The following is an 8276-nucleotide window of genomic DNA, read 5'->3' on the forward strand; positions in this document are numbered from 1 at the left end:
TTTTTAATTTTCATTCTGACGGAACGCATTAAAGCGTTATCTTAAGGGAAAGCCACACCTGCCTTAAACTGAACTGAAGAGATATGTCTTCTCTGTTTCTGCCATTACTTACTTCACTACCTCATGGCCTTGACATCCACTGAAGTCTCAGACCCAAAGAATTCAGAATATTATTTGAGAGAGAAAAGGAACATCGGTGATTATGATAAAATATAATAATTCTGTAACAGAGGTTTACACCAAGTAATACTGGAAAAAGATATTTGGAAACCACCCCACTTGGGGAAATCAGGAAACCCTTTTAAGACTATTGTATTATGCTACTTTTCATTCATTTTACAGATATTTATGATGTGACTCCTCAATGACAAGTCATTTTTTTTCTTTTTCAGGCAACTCTGCTGTAGACTGGAATATAACTATGGAAAGGATCATACAGCATCCCTTTTGATTTCACTGAAGCAATAGGTGGGAAATAATGGTGTAGGGTACAATGTTGGGAAAAAAACCACCACCACCATCATTCTCTAGAAGAGTAACAAGACTGTATTGCAAGGTACCTATTGGAAATTGTGGAACATAAATCTGGAAGCATAAATGTTAGACTAGCTTGTAAAAGACCTTTTATACTTTGCCATACTTTTGGACCCTTCTCCCTGTAACAACAGAAACCCTAGGAAAGACAACCACCTTCCAGAGAAGGTGTTACCTGAGTTGGTAACTGAATCTCCCCTGTGTTCCAACCCTCAGGAGCAAACAAGTGTCTTTGGTTCAGTTTAGATAGCAGTGGCTTTCCCTTAAGATAATATTTTAATGTGAAAATTAAACAGTGAAATTAACCCAAAAACTCAACTAAAATAAGGCAGGAGTCAGACTTTACACAGATCAAATTGTGCCTTAGTCAGGAGTGCTCAGAACATAGAAATAAGTAGAAAATGGGAAGGAATCAAGAGAGTAGAGCAAGAAAACATAACACTGTTTCAATGTTGGATTTTTTTATAGATAGAATAATCCTTTTATAATTTTTTACATGTCAGTTTTCCCAAATGCACATGTATTAATTTTTAATCAGGAGTAATAAAGATACTAATGAATGTGTTAGTGACCCTCAATGGGCTTTCTGGGAAAACAAGATGAAAAATAAATCATTTCTTTGTATTTTACATATCTTAGGAAACAAATAGTCATATTAGAGAAAAATATATGTGCTTGTGGCCTTTAGCCCTCTCTATTGAATCATGAATTACTCACTGGAACAATGCCAGTGGTTGTTCAAATATTCAAATATGATGGGCTATTTGTCATGTTTCACTATTTTTTGTTAAATTAGGAGACTTCTAACAACCAATGGGCAGAGAAAGTTGAAATGAAGAAACAAGCCAAGAAAATGCTAATATTGAATGCTAATATTGAATCCATATGATCTTTTAAAAATTGAAAATGTAAAAAAACATTTCTCTTCAAATCGCTTTTGTTAGGAAAGAAGAAAGAGAAAGAAGAAAGAAAGAAAGAAAGAAAGAAAGAAAGAAAGAAAGAAAGAAAAAAGAAAGAAAGAAAAAGAAAAGAAAAGAAAAGAAGGAGAGGGAGGGAGAAAGGGAGAGATAAAGAGAAAGAGAGAAGAGCTTATAACTATTCAGTAAATATAGTGAGTCTATACATACACTTTAAATAAATAATCACTATTTTTTGGCAATCATTTTCCTTGTACAGACAAAAGGAAAATTATAAAAGTTTAAATGTACAGATATTTTAAGTCATTCAAAATGGCTGTTTGCTATAACAAAGCCAAGCTACTTGGCTGATTTTTTGATACTTCAATTTTAACTGTATTCCAAAATACAGTTTTTGCAACACAAAAACCTGCACTTGGCTGGTTATAGCAACTTTAATTATAATTGATATTATAATATAATATAATATAATATAATATAATATAATATAATAATGTGAATAGACAAATGAACTGTGATACACCCAGACATTGGAATATTATTCAGTGCTAAAGGTATACCAGCTATCAAGCCATGACAAGACATAGAGAACACCGAAATGCATATTACTATGTGAAAGAAGCTAACCTGAAAATAGTTACATAGTGTATGATTTCAACTATATGACAAAACTATGGACACAGTGAGAGGATACAGGTTGCCAGTATTTGGGAAGGAGGAGGATGGAGAGGAAGAGCACAGATGATTTGTAGGGTGAAATATTCCATAGGACAACATAATGATGGTCACGTGTCATTATACATTTGTCAAAACCCATTGAAAGTGCAATACAAAAAGTGAGCTGCAATTTAAACTTATGGACTTTGGTGATGATGATATGTCAGTGTAGGTTCCTCAGTTGAAAAAAAATGTACCATCTGGTGGTGGATAGTGGTGGTGGAGAGGATCTACACATGTGGGGGCAGGGGGTGTATGGGGTATCTTTTCACCCCCCCTCACTTTTGCTGTGAACCTAAAACCTCTTAAAAATAAGTTTTAATTAAAAACCTGTAACTGCATTCGGGCACCTGGGTGGTTTAGTCGGTTAAGCCTCTAACTCTTGGTTTCGGTTCAGGTCATGCTCTCACGGTTCATGGATTCAGCCCCATATTGGGCTCTGTGCTGACAACCGAGTGCCTGCTTGGGCTTCTCTCTCTTCCTCTCTCTCTCTCTCTCTCTCTGCCCCTCCCATGTGTGCTCTTTCTCTCCCCACCCCTCTCTCTCAAAAATAAACTTTAAATTTTTTTAAATAGAAAAATAAAAACATAAAGAGCTTTATATTGAGCTCAAGTACTTTTTCTGAAGTCTTTTAATGCATTCTCATGTTAATAGTACAAATAAAATACTCAACAACATTGCAAAGTCTTTAAATATATTTTAAAATTTTATTTTTTTTGAGGATGAATAAAATTTGGATCACTTCTTATTGAAGATTATTTTATACCCTAGACCTGGAAAAAAGGACAACAGAAAGCAAAATAAAACTTGGGGTATACTTTAATCATACCTGTGATACCTTAATGAATATGAGACAATAGTAAGCTGTAAGTCATAGACCTCCTTGCAAGTACTGCACAGGTCCTTAGCATCTAGGAGAGCAAAGCAAAATTTAGCACAGTTACAGATTTCAAGCTCAGCATTATGTTTAAGAATTATCCTTTTTGACACTAGGCTGAAGAAACTAGGTAGAGAAAGTCTCCAAGGAACAGCCCTTATTCAGCCTGTGACAAGCAGGGAGAAAAACGTTATATATGTATCTTTGTATTTGCCCACACTTTGTAGTTCAGATCTAATTTTACCTGATGCGCCCCAAAATGTAAAAGCAAGCAAACAAAATACACACACACACATGCCTGTGCGTGTGCGCACACGCACACACACACACAGACACAAAAATAAGAGAGAAAAGAGCCAAAGGATAGCATATCATGCAATCCTTCATGTGTTTGTTCTTAAATTCCTTGTTTTCACTTACACCCTGGTGTCTTTTCAATTTTCCAGATAACAAAATAAGGCTTTTAAATTCTTCTTTTGTAAAGTATAAATGTTCTGTTTCTATTGCTTCCTTTTGCCTCTGTCTCAAGAGACAGCCACAGAGATAGAAATATGAGTTTTTCATCTTTGACTCTTCCTTCCTTCCAAAGAAAATGTTCACCAAGAAAACGTAAGATGAAAAATTCTCCTTATCCATAGTAGCACTGAATAATGATCTCCTGCTAACTTACTGTAGAATAATATGCTAAACTTTATTTTATATATCTATGAATACATTTATTCATTTATCTTTTATATGTGGTGTGTATTTTTAAAATGTGATTAGCAATAATTACTCATATCTAGGTTAATCACAAAAGCAATTATGAAACCAATATCCCTGTGAGCACACACACACACACACACACATTTGTTTGTTTGGAGCTTCAACTATGAGCACAGTGGCTATCATTCCTGATGACCATGTCTTCCTTCCTTATCTGATTGAAAAGGGAACAGTAAGGATTTGCCTAATTTGTTGGCATCCGTGGCATCCTAGTTGCTAAAGGTGAAAACATTCAGTAAATTCATTATTTTGTTTCTGATTTTTTTTCTTTTGTTTTTTATTTCACTGACCATAGTGATTTAATCAAATAAATTTGAAACTCACTGCTTATATCGCTAGCATGTTAATCAGTAAAATTGGATAACTGATAAAAAATGCCAACAAGTGTTGCCTGCTGCTTCTCACTGAGATATGTGTTGCCGTGTCACGGTAACCTTCATTTCATTGCCTCTTGTTCCTCACTTACTGCAGGACCTAACCTGCTATGTCCAGCATCTGGGGATTTAACAAAGTTTTAAATTCACTCCCAAGAAAGTACATTTACTTGTCACCTGTTCACAGAGTGCTCTCTCTCATACATGTGCATCCTCATGGTTTCAGTTTTGTTCGGTTATTATTCTGAGGAGAGGGGAACACTTTCTTTTTCATCTGGTCTGCCCAGGATTCTGAAAGCTATGGTGCTTTCTTCTACACCATTTCTAAATTCCAGTGACAACTGTTTTCTCAGGTCTTACTGGTGGATTCAACTGTGGGCTCAGAGACAAATCTGAGTGCTAGATAAACTATATTGTATTTAAAATTACTCCCTTTTGGGCACCGATGTGGCTCAGTCGGTTGAGAGCGTCCACCTCTTGATTTCGGCTCTGGTCATGATCTCATAGTTCATGAGATCGAGCCCGCGTTGGGCTTTGTGCTGAGTGTGGAAGTTGCTTAAGGGTCTGTCTCTCTCCCTCTGCCCCTCCCCTGCTGCGTATGAACTCTCTCTCTCTCTCTCTCTGTCTGTCTCTCTCTCTCTCTCTCTCAAATGAAATGAAATAAAATAAAACAATATAATAGAATAATTTTTTAAAAAGTAGAAAAAAATAAAAATAAAATAATTACTCCTCTTTGATGAACCTACTTCTGCTATTCTGCTAGGTTTTCTAACTTACCTCTTTCTCTTAGGAAGACTTTTCTTTCAGGGAGAGAAATACCAAAATACTTCTAGTTAGTTTATTCCATAAATTCTCAAGATATGAATACATACTTTGAATTTGCTTTGGTGGACACAGATGGGATTCTCTACTACATACAGCTGAGGTGTGAGATTTCTTAAATAAGGATGATGGTCATTTTTTCAAATAAATACATGGTAATTTACCCTCTTCACATATGTACTCTTTCCTTTGGGAAATGTAGCCTCCCTCCTGAGTATAACCAGAATTGACTGGTTTTGCCTTATTATGTTCTACCTGCATTTTGTCTTTATTTACATTATCTCACTTATATTTAACTTATTTTCTCTGCTAGCATTGTATATAATTTAAAGCTTTAAATATAATCCTAGCAAATAAACAGAAGAATGACGAAACAAAATCCTTAATTAATTTAGATAAGTCACATAATAAATAGCTCAATTTACAAACAATGTGTTGTTATTAATAAGTAGAATATAATTAAAATGTGACAATATTATTGCTTGGGATATAAACTTCAATATATAAACATCTCTCATTATATGATTAAGTTTAGCAGCAATGTGTCAGTAAATGTTTAATAACTGAATTTTAATGGGATAAAAAGTCCTGGTTTATAACATTTGCCTATTTCCATGGTGTAAATACTTCTGCAGTGACTAATTTCAAACTTCCAGTAGGAAGCCACTGAACATGAAGTTGGGACAAAATGTACCAAATCAACTCTCTCACCAGCTGGTACAAGCCGGCGTGAGCCTGATGCAGAACACTGTTGTTTGTTTTTTACATATCCTATAATAAGTGTTTGTACAATTTCTGTTTCTAGGCTAATGTCTTTTTAATTTTGAAGTAAAATGCAGTATATTTATGGACTAGTGTTATATAATAGCCTTAAAATGTCAATCATTAGGAGCCTGCAGCTGCAGATAATAACAATCCTCTATCCTGGACATCAAAGATAAATATTTCTGTAAGAATAATAAGGAAAAATAATGGGAAAAAAACCTCTGTGAGTACCATAATGCATATCATGATGGAAACACATGGGCAGGGAGATTCTTTAGAAATCCAAATATTTTTCTTAACACATTTAAGAATGGCCTAGATAAAAATTACATTCCTTGGAAAGAATTTAATACTGAACTCAGTTCACTTTACAAGAAAAAATATTTACACTATGTTTGCTAAAGTATTATAAACTTCATTGCTCATCAAATTCTGGCTTTGACTTTTGAAAAATATACATATTTCAATTTTATGATTCAAGTGCAATCTTTCAAATATTTCTGTCAGAAAATCTATAATATATGAGATAAAACAATAAACTATAAACTTTTGTTTCATAGCCCACTCACACTCGCTTCCCTCAAAGAGTCTATTGTATAAGATATACTTGTATGGGATGTAAGGAATCAAAGAAAGACACCCCCAAAATAATGCTGATTCTGTGGCTCCATGATAGGATCATAGACTCTCAGGCTTAGAAAAGGTCTCAAATTTAATTTATTACATCTCTTCATTCATATTTAAATAAGTTTAACAAAATATCCCTAGTTTAAAACACCTTTGTTGACTGGCAACTTATTCTATCTTCAAATGTCATAAATGTCTCACATACAATAAACAAAATAAGTTTCCACGCATTGTCTTCTTTTTGTTGTTAAGTTTTCCAATGGAGCAACATAAGACAGTGTTCTTCGTCTACATCCTCCAAATACTGACAATTGCTTAATGTTTAGTCTCACCTCATCCATCCAAACCTCTTTCTTCAGCCATTGGTCACAAAAGATAGATTTGTATTCTTTTGATATCCTGATTACTTTTCTCTGAGTACTTTTCAATTTTTCATGTTATTTTTATTTTTACTTTTTAAAGTTTATTTATTTATTTTTGAGAGAAAGAGAGAGCGAGAGCAAGCAGGAAGGGGCAGAGAGAGACGGAGAGAGACAGAATCCCAAGCAGGCTCCACGTTACTGGTGCAGAGCCCAACAGGGTCTCGGACCCATGAACTGTGAGAGCATGACCAGAGCCAAAATAAAGAGTCGGATGCTTAACCAACAGAGCCACCCTGGCCCCCCTTTGGTATTATTTTTAATAACTTATTCCCAGACAGAAAGTAATTTTCCAGATGTAATCCTGCCACTATAGATTTGAAAAGGACATAGATATAGATATAGATATAGATATAGATATAGATATAGATATTTATTATGACAAGTTCTAGTGATTCTACTTCAGGAAACTAATAGTGTGCAAAGCATATTTTAAGCCCTCATCATTCAAATACACACACAAACAGACACCACATAGAAATTTATATTTGTGTTTCTTTGTGTCTAGGATAGCATGCACACCACACTCTTTTCTCTTGCAATTGAGACTTTCTAACAATAAAAATGGCCATAGTATCAAACCAAAGAGACAGTGGAAACTAGATACAGGAAAAAAAAAAAAAAAAAAAAAAGAACAAGAATAAAGGGTTCTTTCCCTTGGATTACTCTGTCTTTTTTCAATAATACTTTCTCAAATCTGAATCTTCCAAGAGCCTTCCAAAGAAGGCCAAACATTTTAAGTGGTTACTATTTTACTCATAATTTCCTTTATGCAAGAAAGGAAACAAATTGATGACTTCGCCTCCTCTATCCTAGTTAGCAGTTCTTCTGCTTGCTGCTTATTTGGATATATGAAACTATTTTTGAGGGGCTGTCTGTAGTTAGAGATCGTAAAACAGACGTACACAAAATTCTGGCCATTGGTGTCACAGCATATAATATATCTCAAAAAAACAGAATAATGTTATCACCCTCTTTCCCTCTTTTTCTTCCCTCTCCATGGCTCTGATCCTGAGAGGTCAGCTAGGTGATGTGTGATCAAAGGGGCAAAGTCCTGCTTCTCTCTCTTTCCTGCATTTCTCCCGTGGGATTCTTTACCATTACACCCTTGCTCTCCATATTTCTGTATTCTGTTTTCTCTTTAGCCAAGAGTATATCACCTCTACATATCCAGCTTCAACACAGTTTAAGTCAGACAAATACTATAATATTTCTCTTACGTGTGGGTGTGAGTGTGCTTAAGAAAATATGGCTGTCCCGTTAATAAGGTTATGTGGGAGATAATTTAAGAACCTTTGAAGGTAACAATTGGGAATAACCTATATACTTTCTTCTACTTGACGATTTCTGCTTAATATATGGACAATATAAGGGTGAGGTTTTCAGTAGGTAAATTAATAATACATGGGAGATACCTAAATTGCAGGATTTGCTAATTATTGCTATAAGATCTCAAATT

This window comes from Panthera onca, chromosome A1 (genome assembly GCF_046562875.1).
Source record: "Panthera onca isolate mPanOnc1 chromosome A1, mPanOnc1 haplotype 2, whole genome shotgun sequence".
NCBI classification, from domain to species: Eukaryota; Metazoa; Chordata; class Mammalia; order Carnivora; family Felidae; genus Panthera; species Panthera onca.